Genomic DNA, 14,695 nt, shown 5'->3' on the forward strand with positions numbered 1-14,695 from the left:
AAAGAAAAACACAAAGCCCAAAAAAACCCCCAAAAAACATAAAAAAAAAAATAATAATAAATAAATAAATAAATAAATAAATAAAAAACCCCAACAACAAATAAGTTTCTCTATTTTCCAAGGGTTGCTCAACTCCACCTCAATTGTACTGTTCTGTATTGTTCAAAATTACAAACTCAAATTTATTTAGTTTAGGAAGCTGCAGAGGGCCGACATCAATTACATCTCATCTGCCTCATTCACAATACTACTAAGATCCACATTTTCCATATATTGCATAAAGGGACCCCAAATGTTTTGAAAAAGTGACAGTTTTCCCTTGACAATGTAAGTAATTTTCTCCATAGGTAAAGTTGTGGACAGTTCCTTTATCCAGTTAATGAGTTTTGGTTTACTGGTCTTCCTCCATGAGAGTGCTATGACTCTTTTTGCTAACAGTAGACATAAGTCCATGGCGGTAATTATCTTTCTAGACATAAGATGTCCATCAGGATATAAACCTAAAATAAATAGTTTAGGGTCAAGATCTAATTGTATACCCAATATAGTATCCAGAGCTTGTTTGATCTCTTTCCAAAACAATTGTACTTTATTGCATTCCCAGATACAGTGGAAGAATGTCCCTTTCTCCTCTCCACACCTGAAACACAAGTCTGGGCTATCACCATTATACTTATTAAGCTTTTCTGGAGTCACATATGTCCTCATTAGCCAATTATATTGCAGTACTTTAAGACGGGTACTGGTAGTTTGTGTTTGTGCTTCAGCACATGCCTCCTCCCAGTCTTCGGAGGATAAGTCCTCCTGTAAGTCTTCCCTCCAGGCATTAAGTTTCCCTAAAGAAGATTCAGGGGAACCCTCTACTAATATATTATATAGTTTGGAGATTATTCCCTTTCCAAAGCAATCTTTTTTCATTTCTGTTTCCAATGTGGATAACGGAGGGATTGACAAGCATTGATTTTGAGATAATCTAATAAAGTTTCTCATTTGTAGATATTTAAATCGATGTTTGCATGGAATATCATACTTGGCAATCAACTCCTCAAATGACATCAAAGTCTCATCCTCTGATCCCATGAGGTCCCCTATTGTCTTTAAACCTTTGTCAGCCCACTTCCTAAAACCAGGGTCTGCTCTGCCTGGAGGGAAAAAATGATTACCCCATATTGGGCTGAAGCGTGCGAGAGAGGTGGATTCACCCAGATATTTCTTAACCTGATACCAGATTATAATCATATTTCTGACTATAGGATTTTTTGTCTTTTTTTTCAACATTTTGACTTTTGCTGAATATAGGTATTGGGGAAGGGGAAGAGGTACCGAGCAGTTTTCAATATTCATCCAAGGCGGGAGGGATTTATCTGTAAAATAATACATCATAGTCCTCAATTGAGCTGCCCAATAGTACCAAAGTGGATTGGGACATTTGAGGCCTCCTCTTTCATACGGTAAGTACAAGAGTGATAAACGCAGCCTCGGTCGTCTATTATTCCACAAAAAACCTACAAAAATAGTTTTCAGGTGTGAGAATAAATTAGCAGGAGGTGACAATGGAATGTTCTGGAACAAGTACAGAAGTTTGGGCATTATGTTTAGTTTAAGAACATTAATTCTTGCTATAAGTGACAAGGGCAAGGGTTTCCATCTATCTACAGATGAGATGATGGAATTTATCATAGGGGTGTAGTTAGCTCCAACAATGTCTCTCAAACATGGCACTATCCTAATCCCGAGATAGGTAAAACAGTCTACCATTTTGAATTGGAAAGAATTTCCGGCACTTCTTCTCTCTTCTGAGTTAAGTATCATTAATGAAGATTTTTCTTTGTTCACTTTATATCCTGATATCCGTCCAAATGTGTGTAATAAATCCAACAAGGCTGGGATAGAATCTTTCAGTTTTTCCAAAAAAAGGATGACATCATCTGCAAATAAAGCAATTCTATGTTCCTGTTGATTTACTGATAAACCAGTTATGGTTTTATGAGACCGCACCGCAATGGCAAACGGTTCAATTGCTAAAATAAACAATAAAGGGGACAAAGGGCACCCTTGCCTACATCCCCGTTTAATTTCAAATGGTTTAGATATAATTCCATTTGTCAGTATTTCAGCATATGGTTCATTATATAGAAGTCTAATCCACCGACAGAAATTATCCCCACAGCCAAATCTTTTTAATATTTCAAATAAGTAGGGCCACTCAACTCTATCAAAGGCCTTTTTGGCATCCAGTGATAGTAAAGCATTGTCTGTTTTTCCTTCCTGATTATGAAGAATATCCAACACTCGTCTCACATTATGAAATCCCTGTCTACCTGCAATAAACCCATTCTGGTCACAGGGAATTAGATCAGGTAAGAATCTCTCCAGTCTTCGAGCCAAAATTTTACAAAGTATCTTTAAATCCACATTAAGAAGACTTATTGGTCTTAGGTTTCCACATTTATTGCACGGTTTACCTGGTTTGGGTAGTAAAGTTATCAGAGCTCCTCTTAATGAAGCCGGAAGGATTCCCTTCTCAAATGAATCCGCGAACATGTCAAAAAGAGGGGACAGCAATTTAGTTTTAAATTTCCTATAAATTTCTGTCGGCAGCCCATCTGGGCCTGGGGTTTTACCTGTTTTCAAATGATCTATTGCTATAGATATTTCCTCCTTTGTTATAGGTGTATTAAGGTCTGCACTTATTAGTTCTGAAATGCTAGGTATCTGAAGGGTATCTAAGAAGAGATTTTGCTCTTGTCCCATATGTGTTATGTCTGAGCTGTATAGTTTTTCATAAAAAAAAAACTTAAAAGTTTCATTAATTCCTAGAGGGTCAACAATGATCTGTCCATCACTGTTTACAACTGAAGTAATGTTTTTCTCATTTTGTAATTGTCGGAGGCGCCAGGCTAATAATTTCCCGGGCTTTTCCCCTTGGTCATAGAATGATTGTTTAAGACGCAAAAGATGTGAGGCTGCTTTAGAAGCAGAAAGTTCGTTATACTGTGTTCTTAGTAATAAAAGCTTTTGATGGACTCTTGGACAAAAGGTTTGAAAGTATTCTCCCTCAAGCAGCTCAATCTCCGCCTCCAACTTTTTTGTTTTCTTATAAGTTTGGTTTGCTCTATAACTTGTAAAACTAATAATCTGACCTCTTACGTAGGCCTTAAATGCTTCCCACCTTGTGCAGGGTGACGTTTAATCCGTATTAGTTTCAAAATAAATATTTATTTGATTGTCTATTTTTGTTTAAATCTCCATCTAGGGGGATCTCTTTTTAGTCTTAAATCTTCATATATTAATGAGTTTGGCGAATGGTCAGATATTAAAATGCTATCGTAGTGACAATCCTTTATTTTGTACCTCATATTGCCAGAAACTAAAAAAAAAAAAAAAAAAAAGTGTATTTGAGTAGCAGGAGTATTTTAAGACCTTGGGGTTCATATCCCTCCAAATATCCCTCAGATCAAGTTCTTTCATAAAATGTTGAATAGTTTGTCTACTTTTAGGATGCGAGAAATCAATACCTGAGCTCCTATCCAATTCTGGATTCAATGTACAATTAAAATCCCCTCCTATAATAAAGCTACCAGACAGAGATGATGCTGTCAAAAAAAGATTATGAAAAAACTTTGGGTCGTCAATGTTTGGAGCATAGATATTTATCAGGATTATTTTTTCCGTAATAAGTGTGCCCTGTAAAATAATATATCTCCCCGCCTTGTCTTTAATAACCCTTGTCACATGGAATGGTATAGATTTGTGGATCAAAATCATAACACCTCTTGCCTGAGAGGTGAAGGGTGCAGAATATATACTGCCCTGCCACCTCCTCCTAATCTTCGCCTCTTGACTAGACAACAGGTGTGTTTCCTGAAGTAGCATGATATCAGAGTGCATAGATTTCACCCTAGTCATTACTTGTTTTACCTTCTCCAGTTTTTGTAGTCCTCTGCAGTTCCAAGAAGAAATTTTAATTCTTATTCCACCAGACATAACACACAGCACTAAATGAGCTTCCCAACACATTTGAAATATTAAAGGATAGAGAAACAAATAACATCTGAATGTCAAAAACTACACCCACAACAATAAGTATTGAACATACCCCTTTAACTTGAACTTTGGTACCCATTTCCCTCCCCCTATATATACTGGTACCTGTCTAACAGCTAAAGGTTGTTCCACCCAAAAGTGAGGATCAACCGACTATGCCTAAACACCTTTCCCCCCTACCCCACCCCGCTACATAAACAGAAAAACTCGTTATTGGATACATTAAGAAAATTAGGCTACTAATAGTAGCTGTAAGCCTCTGGACCGATAAACAAATATAACAAATTGGCCTTTCTCTTTCACTTTTCTTTTAAAACTTAAAGCTCAGTAATTATTCCTTCATGCCAACACACAGTATGTCAATGATTACATTCTCAACCCAGTCCACTTTCTGACCTCAGAGCCTTCACAAAATTCTCCGCTTCACCCGGCTGGTTAAAGATGCGAGACTTTCCGTTGTATGTCACTATCAGTCGCGCGGGAGGAATCATGCCGTACCGGATCCCCATGGAGCGAAGCTGTTGTCTCACGGCGTTAAACTCTTTCTGTTTTCTGTGTACACCGGTCGCCAGGTCCTCATAAAATCTCACCGGACGGTTCTTGAAAAGAATCTGTCCCTTTGCCCTGGCAGCTCTTATCACGGTCATTTTATCCTTGTAATTTAGGAACTTCATGATCATTGTCCTCGGTGCAGCGGTGTTTGACGTATTCTTCTGGCCGATCCGATGAGCTCTCTCCAGCGTCAGAGCGGTATGTAGTGGTGCCAAGTTCAGAGCCTCCGGCAGCCAGTTTTCCAAGAAGACGCACGCGTCCTCTCCTTCCGCGCCCTCGGGCAGGTTAACAAGTCTCAAGTTAGAACGTCGCGATCTGGCCTCCAGATCCAGCACTTTGTCTTCGAGATCTTTGTTGTTATTTTCAAGAGTCCGTGCCTTTGCTTCCAAGGTGGTGATACTATCTTCTGCTGCAGATATCCGGGCCTCCGCCTCACCAACCCGCTTAGCACACTCATTAACATCCTTCCTCACAGTCAACCGATCATCTATGGTAACTCCAAGGTTTCTAGCAGAAACCGAAGGACGGATCAGGGAGTTGTCAAAGGAGATCGCAAGGTCCTGGACGGGGGATGAGTCAGCCGGGATGTAAAGCAACTCAGTTTTACTAGTGTTGAGTTTTAGCTGGTGAGTGGTCATCCAAGATGAGATGTCTGCCAAGCATGTAGAGATCTTAGTGGAGACATGAGTGTCTGAGGGAGGGAAGGAGAGGATGAGTTGAGTGTCATCGGCATAGCAGTGGTAGGAGAAGCCATGTGAGGATATAACTTCGCCAAGAGATTTAGTGTAGAGGGAGAATAGGAGAGGGCCAAGAACCGAGCCCTGAGGGACACCGGTGGAAAGACAACGTGGAGTAGATGTGGATCCATTCCATGTCACTTGGTATATCGCATCCAAGCCGGACAAATTTGGGATCAAGTTCTGGATGGCCACGGATTTGGAGACCAAATACGTCTGCAACGTGTCCCCTAACTTGGGAAAGGACCCCAGTCACCAGAAAAGGGAGAGGCTGGCAGAGAACATGGTCATGAGTCTGATGGAGCCATTTCTGGATGACGGGAGAAATGTCACAACGGACAATTTCTTCACCTCACTGGCACTGTCACACAGACTGCTTCAGCGCAAAACAACACTACTGAGCACAGGGAATAAAGTTTGGTATGAACTTCCTCCAATTTCAAAGGACACTGCACAGCAAGAGGAATTCTCCGCGTCAGTGCTTAGAAGTGGCAGTGTCTCCTTGACAATTTATGCACCTAAAAAAACAAGATTGTGTGTGTTCTGAGTTCCTTGGACCAAGATGTGGCGATCTGTGAAGGCAGAAAGAGGAAACCCAACACGATAACAGACTATAACCACATGAAGGTATGTGAATGTGTGTATAATTTTACATCAGTGCTACAATGTTTTCTGATATGTACTATACAGGCCTATATAGAAAGAAGGTAGAAAAAAAGCAAATACACTCATGACTCTCTCTCTCTCTGCTGTTATAGTGTGGTGTAAATGTGTTGGACCAAATGGCGCGCATGTATTCCGTAAGAGCAGCAACATGCAGGTGGCCAGTAGCTGTATTTTACAACATGCTGGACCTGGTGGTGGCAAATTCCTACGTTCTGTACAAGGCATGTACAGGGTGGGAAGGCAAAAGAAGATTATTTTTGAGTCATCTAGCCAAGGAACTCCATTGCCAATTTATGCCACAAAAGGCTATGGGGACAGAGGAAGGCTGCTGCTGTGCCAGGACTTGTATGGACAACTCAGTGTCAGGTACAGGAGAACTGCAACAGAAACCGCAGCAGGTTTACCAGTGCAAAGTGTTACAAATTCACTTGCGCCAAATGCAGGGATGATGGTCACTGGGTCTGCAAACACTGCAAAGTTTGAAACACTCCATTTTTTTTATAAATAAAACAGACTTGTGCTTCCATATATTTTGTGAATGTGTGTCTTTCATATTTGCAGGTCAGTCAGCATGTGGGATATTTGGTATAGATATGGCAGACTTTTGTGAAGGTTTCCATGTCACACACAGAGGTTTAGCCTGCCTTGGATTTTAGCTGCTCTGAGTAAAAAAATGCAAATGTGCCAGGCCTCACAGGTAATGGGTGTGTTTGCACAACAAAAGCAGGAGGACAATGGCCCAAGAAACTCTCAGCAGGGATGCTAGTAGGTGTTAGGCCCAGGGAATTTACGCAAATTTGCGTAGATTTGGCAGTTCTAGTGTTAACATCCTTCCTCACAGTCTCTATTGCTGACAAAATACCGTCCAGTTTGGAGGAAAAATCCGATTTCAAGTTTGCAATAGCTGCCAGTACTGCGTCTAAGCTTTCGACCGTCTTTCCCCTCTCATTTGGCTTGTCAATTTTCTCCTCCATCACCTGACAGGTGTTGGTATTATTCTCGCTATCTTCACCACTAACATTAGCTTCACAGCTAGCCTCGGAGCTTGACTTAGAAGTGAAGTTAGACAATTTCGACTGAGTCGGTCTACTAATGTTTTTACCAAGTTTCTTTTGCAAGAGAGGCATCACTACTGGTCTTGTTCAACGTCCAATAAACGAGTATTATTCAGGATTTTACAGAAACATAGCGGAGCAGAAGTGGGCACGTCTTCTCAACAAGCCGCCATTACCGGAAACCCTCATCTAGGCCTTTTACTAGGGATTTAAGGTCCTGGTTTTCCTCTCAGACCCTAGAACACACTGCCAGGCTCAGATTCCCGATCCCACATCCTGCTGAAGCCCTTCCCAAGATCAGACACTAGTTTTGTTTTCCTTGTTCTTATAGTAAAATGATGGTCTTTGACTTTTATACATCATCACTGTTCTGTTAATTACACATGACCTAATCTAAGTATTACACAAACCAAGCATAATTACTTAGAGATGTCATAAGATGGAAAATCCTTATTCAGTTAATTATTTTCCCCACAGGTGCTGACAGTGTGTCTACAGTGAAATGGGCCTGTGTACAGAGAGGATGATCTGTAGCAATCCCATGTTCCTATGGTGACAGATATAAAACTCATGTGAAATACTGGTGCAGAGGGTATAATGTGAGGTCATGTACTCCCATAGTACACACTGACTCTCCACTGGAGGGTAAAGTGTGAGTCAGAGATGATCCTGACCAGCGAGTCTTCACTGTGACCATCAACAATCTGACAGCTGTAGGAATTATTAGCTCAGGTATATTTTAATATCTCCACCAATATGTTTTGAAATTAATTAACTTTTAATTAATTATTATTTGATGCTGATTAGTAACCAATTGTTATGCCGAATGGTCGGCTCCTCCAAACTCAAATGCGAATCCCAGTGAGTCTGTTAATGTGAGACTTAAATGGGATTCATTAATAACCCGTATCGCTTAATAACCTGGGTTAGTAGGCTCGTCCAGCGAGCTGGGTCACCAGGTAATGTAAACGATCGGTAGCGAAGCTCCCCTCACGGCCAATGAGAGAGAGTCTCGCGATATTTCAGGCGAGTTTGAGGTTTCAGAGCGTAGTAGCCAGATCGCAGAGGCAGGGACTATTGTGAGCACTCAATGACGGAGGCTGAAGTTGTGTAAAAAGACATACATTTATTCCTACAACTAACATAAGACAGACATTATACCTAACAAACAATAAACATGAAATAACGGAAAAGACACAAACGATGTAATCATGAAAATGCAGTGACCAGATTTAAAATGATTAACCTAAAAAGGGAAAAACTGTTCTGCAAAGCAAGCAGTTTGTAGGAATATAAACCTAAAGGAATATAGCAGGTGAATAGGACAGTTTAGGTTGTTAGAAAGGAAAGGAAGTTGGTTTACTTGGATGCAGGAAAGAGGGAGGTCTTTGCAGTTGGTTGCAGTGGCTGATGAGCTGATGGGTGATGGCTCTCAGGGAGGCGCGGTGTTTGCAGCGGTTGTTGGAGTGGAGTCCCGTACTGGTGCAGAGGGTATAATGTGAGGTCATGTACTCCCATAGTACACACTGACTCTCCACAGGAGGGTAAAGTGTGAGTCAGAGATGATCCTGACCAGCGAGTCTTCACTGTGACCATCAACAATCTGACAGCTGAGGATTCCGATCGGTACTGGTGTGGTGTGAAGATCAGTGGAGCCTCTCTGATCAGGTTAATCTGTCAGTCACTGATGGTAAGATGTCTGTACTGCAGACTGTAGCCAATGAGATGCACAGTATGTAACATGTCACTGAGTCAAAAAGGAAGGACCTTAACACAAACACTGATGGAAAAATGTTTTAATATTTTAAAAATCTGCATTTTAATTTAATTCAATATGATAAACGAGACTTGGAAGAAGTAACAGTGTCAGCTAAATCGGGCGACTTCATGAGGTTAAATATGATAAGCAATATGTTAAAAAATGTCAGGGGTTGGCCAAACATTTACATACAGTATGTATGTTGTAATGGGCTGATATTCATAAACATTTCATTGCTGTGGAAATCGTTGAGTGTTTTACCTGTGTGTTGAAGTCCTCCAGGGCTGTCAGTGGACAAACAGGAGGTGACGGGTGTGGATGGAGACAGTGTCAGTGTTACTATGGAAACAACAAAAGACAAAGGATGTGGTGTAAGATTGGGGGCTCCTGTGCATCAGAGAGATCAGTGAGTTTGCATGGGAGGCCTGTCCTGATCAGGAATGACACAGAAAATAAAACCTTCATTGTGACAATGAGTGGGCTGGAGAGGAAGGACACTGGCTGGTATTGGTGGCTGGTTGTGGAATCCTGCAGATTCCAGTTCATATTACTGTTAAACATAAGTAATTGATTTAAATCTGCCTGTGAATTATTTATGCTTGAATATAAATAGATACATACTAATCAACCCAGCAGTTTCACTCACGAAGGGGTTTGTGCTTCTTTGTGGGGATAATCCCCTATTTATCAGCTGTTGTGAAACAGAGTTATTTATTGGGATTATTGTTTCAATGATAGTGGCACGGTGGTCCAGTAGGCGGCGCTGTTGCTTCACGCCTCCATGTTTAGGGGTTTGAATCTGGCTTCTGCTCTGTCTGTGTGGAGTCTGCATGTTCTCCACATGCTGTGTGGGTTTCCTCCAACAATCCAAAAACGCACAGTCAGGCTAATTGGTGTCTTTAATATTGAATGTGTGTCTTCTAGTTTATGATCAGTCTGTAATATGACAAAAATCACAGCATTTTCCACAGACATACAGCCAGTCACTTGTTATGTATACAAATCCAGACAAATCCATGTAGCTTGCAACATAATTCAGGCATTTTTTCATCTTTGTGAGGATGAATTGTTACTAATGGTGTGCAGACTGACTAACATGTCTGTAGGTGGTTTTTCATTGCAGCGTAGACCAGTGTTACAGTTGTACTCTGTAATATCTGTTCCAGTGCTGCATCCATCCATTGTCTGAAACTGCTTGTCTAACTCAGGGTCCCTATGGGCGCAAGGCAGGGAACGTCCCATGACAGGGTGCCAACCCATTGCAGGACACGCTCACACTCCATTCCCTCGCACAAGCACACCTACCGGCAATTTGACAACTCCAATTAGCCTCAGCATGTTTTTGGACTGTGGGGGGAAATCAGAGTCCCTGGAGGAAACCCCACAATGACACAGGGGGAGCATGCAAACTCCATACACACGGAATTCCAGCGAAGACTTGAGTACACGTGCCAGAGGAGTGAGGCGACAGTGCAAACCCTGCTTTTTATTAACTATCCTTTCTCCTGTTTCCACTGCTCTCCTTTTCTCTGCACATGATGAAGAAGGAGGGGATAATGAAAAACGGAGGTGAGCATTCAGCAGCATTTACAGTAGTGTGGGGGTCCAGCTAGCAGCATTTACCTGATCACACAGTAATGGGAAACTGTCATTTTAATTTTAAGGGAAAAAAATATTTTTTATTTCATTTTCTTAATAATAAACTTGAGATCCCATCCCATCCAGGGTGAGCCCTTGCCTTCTGCCCTGTGCTGCTGGGGAATGACTGCAGGCCTGTTTTCACAAAATAGTGTAACATGTTGTGTGATAATCTCTAGCTATTTTCATGCTCTTTGTTAATGTCTCCTGTTCCTCACATGTGTCCTGTGTAATAGTACAGATGTGGCTGTACCGTGTTTCTATAAAGCATGTAAGACTTTACTGTTCACATCCACCCTCTTATTCAGCTCTTTGGTCCAGCTGGCTCTGTATGTAGGACTGAGCTGATCGGTGCTGCTGTCGATTATCAAGGTGGTTTTACTTCAGTCAGAACAGATTCACTGTTTTGTTCTTCAGGTTTAAATGTGATATGTGTGACTGACAGACACACTGGTGTATTATATGTCTCACAGGTGGGAGCAGGTTCTGGATGCTGTACTGAAAGCTGGGACTGGTGTGTTTTACCTGATTTGCACCATCATCACCATTCAGCTGCACTGGACCTCCTGTAGAAAGCGGGAACCAATCAGAGAGAAGCAGAGGGTCTCCCTGGATCAGAGGAAGCTGGCAGAGGAGATGACCTTCGTGGAGCAGAATGAGTCAGACGAGCTGTAAAATAAACGGTTATGCTAACTGCAGTGAGGCCTCTCTCACTCAGCCCTGCTCAGTCTGTACAGTCATAGCATGAGAGTCAGTTAAACAGAGGGGATGATTATCTGCTGGCAACCTGTACAACCACGTATTGGCCACTTATTCACAAGTGCTTTGCTGCCACCTGCTGGTTAATGTTTAATAATCGTTATCTTGTGAAGGTAAGACTGGTTTTTATTAAATTGTCTCTTGATTCTGAAAAAATATGGTACTATACAAAAGTCTTGGGCCATCAAAGAAAACGTTTAATGCTATTTAATTGGGTTGTGTATATTTGCTCAGAACAAAAACACAATTATCATAAAAATATATGCAAATTAAAAGTGACACAATAAAAACTAACAAGAATTTCTTCTTTTCTCCATAAAGTTACTGATGCCTTGTTGGATCGCTAGGTGAACCACGCTTTGGATCCTAAACCTCTTCTCAGGGGCACCCCAGCCATTCCATGTATTTGTTAAATTCTGCCACCAGCTCACTTAATTAATTAATTTAATTAAACAAATGTGTCATGCCCGGCTCGTCCGCTCCTCCTGTGTGCCACGCCCCCTGATTACCCACGTGTTTTCTCCCGATTGTACCCAGCTGTATCTAGTTAATTTGCTCAGTCCTGTGTATTTCAGTCCGTGTCTTACCCGAGTCCTTTGTCCGTCATTGATGTCAGTTGATGTTCGTGCCCTCGTCCCTGAGATTAAACCCCTCGTTTGCCCTGATTCTCGGCTGTCTGCCTGCTTCTTACCCGCCTGCCCGCACGATCGCCGCTCTGCCCGCGATCGCTGCCGTCTCCCGTGACAAAATGTTAATGATGCATTGATTAGCCATAGGAGTTGTGTTATAAAAAGATATAGGTCTATTGGATGGTTGGTGCAAATGTTTTACTAACTTTAGAAGAGATTTTGAAATGACTGGGCTGCCACACTTTGACGGACAAAATATTATAATTCTAGACCAAGATGAAGATCATTTGAACATCATTTTCTTCGACAGCCCAAGACTTTTGTACAGTTTTGTATGTGTCTTTTATACTGGTCATAATTTGTTTAAATACATGATTAATAAATTGATACTTTACAAAACATTTCATATTTTTCTGAAATTGGTAATTATTAAAAATGAATTTCGCAAACTTAAATGGTTTGGCTGCGATGGGCTGGCCCCCCATCCAGGGTTGTTCCCGTGCCCATTGTTTCCGGGATAGGCTCCGGACCCCCCACGACCCAGTAGGATAAGCGGTTTGGAAAATGGATGGATGGATGGATGGATAAATGGTTTGGAGTTTTTAGGTCACCCCTCCTCGTCAGAGCCCACCAATCAGGGACTCTTTAAAAGAGTGATGTAATCAGGAACGCCCACTTTTCAATCTGCAGTACAAATACACCAGCTTGTCTCTGCTAACAACAGCCTGTGCATATCAGTTAAGGAGGAAACAGTACCACATACATATTGGCCAACATCAAATGAAAATGTAACACACGAAAACAGGACCGCCCACTTATCACTCTGCGTAAAATCACACCAGCTTGTCTGAGCTGACAGCAGCCTCACATATCAGCTAAGGAGGAAGACGGCATATCAAAAGTAAAAAGAAAGACACCATCAAATGAAAATATCCCTGTGTGATCTATTGGTTTCTGCTTTCACTCCCATTAAATGACAGTAAGTCTAGTTGCTGTCCGTGGTGCTGAAAACCTGGATCAGTAAATTCCAAATGAAACTTCTTTACCTGATTTAACTGTAACTCACTTATTTTGTTGGCAATGATGCTTTGTTGAGTCTAGAAAGGCGCAAAGTGGGTTTCAGATAAATTAAATGAAGTAGTTTTGCTTAAAAACCAAAAAGCTTTGAACAATCAGTTCAGCTTTGGACTGTAGTGCTTCACAAAAGTAAAATCCATCCAGTTAAATCTCTTTATCCCCAAGTCAAGAAGATATCAAATGCAGAAGCACATTGTGGGAGATACAAGGTGCAGACACATTAAAAGCACTTTTTTGTGTGAACATTATAAAACAGATTGATACACATTAAGCAGTTTGTAACTTTACATCCAGACCTACATCAGTCAGAAAAAGCAGGCGATGACCAGCCCATCCAGCAGCTTCATCTCTGATTGTACAGAATCCCTTGTCAGCGTAACTTCTGAAGTCATGACTAAACTAATTTCCAGCTCTGCCTTCAGTTTCATCTGTTAAATTAAATTAGGAACTAAACTAAACTAGGAGGGAAATATAGTCAAGCTACTTAAGTAGCCGAATTTTGTGTATCCACTAGAGGGCAGCCACACATAGATTCCCTTATGAATGGTTCTGATGCTTCCGGAAAGCACTGCACAGAGACCCAGGTATGCCAGTGAGGAACGGATAAAGAGCAGACGGATCCAAATACTAGCTGTAATATATAGTATTTTCAATGAATTTAAACAAATTAATATAACAGTGTCAGAGTGTCAGATCCATGTGACTTTTTATGATTGAAGAACTTTGAAAGCCTGAATATAACTGAGGAGGCCCACGGACCCCATTATGTGTGAAACATCATTGTGGTGCTGAGAGAAACACAGGACTGCTGATAAGACCCAGATGAAGTGAATTACCTGACTTTGCCCCCACCCATCCCCCCCCCAGGATACCCCCACCCCTGTCATACAGACACCTTCCTAACGGACCTCTTGATTTGTGCTGATCCACACATATGAAAAGGACCTACTGCAGTGACATTTTAAAACTGTATAAAACATAATAAAGACTGAAACAAAGGCCTGAGGTCAGACCCTCTGTATGTAGCACACAGTGTTTCTGCAGAGTCTCACACTCACATCCTGTATGACGACTTTTCTGCTTTTCAGAATAAGTCTGATTTCACTGCTCTTTGCTCATTTGCAATATGAGGAAGTAACAGTTTAGAAAAGAACTAGACTTATTTGATTAATTTGTTTGTAGTTTAAACTCTGTGAGCATGAATGATTCACTGTGAAGACCAGCTATCAATAATTTTGCTATGAAATCATGTTTCTAAAATGATAAGATTCTAGATGAAATCAAAATATTTATTCCTGGTAAGAGCAGGACAACAGCAGCATCAAACTGTTTTCCTTTTAACAGACAAGAAATAGACAGGAAATGCATCAGTGCACAAACAGTTTATGAAAATCAAAGATAGATGGATGATTTTTAAAACATTTAAAACCCACAAAAAGGGAGGCAGTGAGGTTAAGGAGAGTCAGGAAGTGAGTGTCAGTCTCCACAGATCTGAGGTCAGCGATACACACATAAGGCTCCTCTGATGCTCCTCTTCATCCTCTTCTTCACTGATGGGCCTCCAGGTGAGGATCACTTACTCTGGGACTCCACCATTCAGCGTAGTTAAGATGAAGATACATTTTGCACAATATACTTACTACATCTGTTTGTTTATATTCATATTGTTCCATGAAGTTTGATCACTTCCCGATTATAGTCTGTGGTGGTAGCATGTTGACCGACTGATTTTAGAATTGACTGCAGTCTTCTTTGTGTCCACTATGTGGCAGCAGT

The sequence above is a fragment of the Brienomyrus brachyistius genome, chromosome 4 (genome assembly GCF_023856365.1).
Source record: "Brienomyrus brachyistius isolate T26 chromosome 4, BBRACH_0.4, whole genome shotgun sequence".
NCBI classification, from domain to species: domain Eukaryota; kingdom Metazoa; phylum Chordata; class Actinopteri; order Osteoglossiformes; family Mormyridae; genus Brienomyrus; species Brienomyrus brachyistius.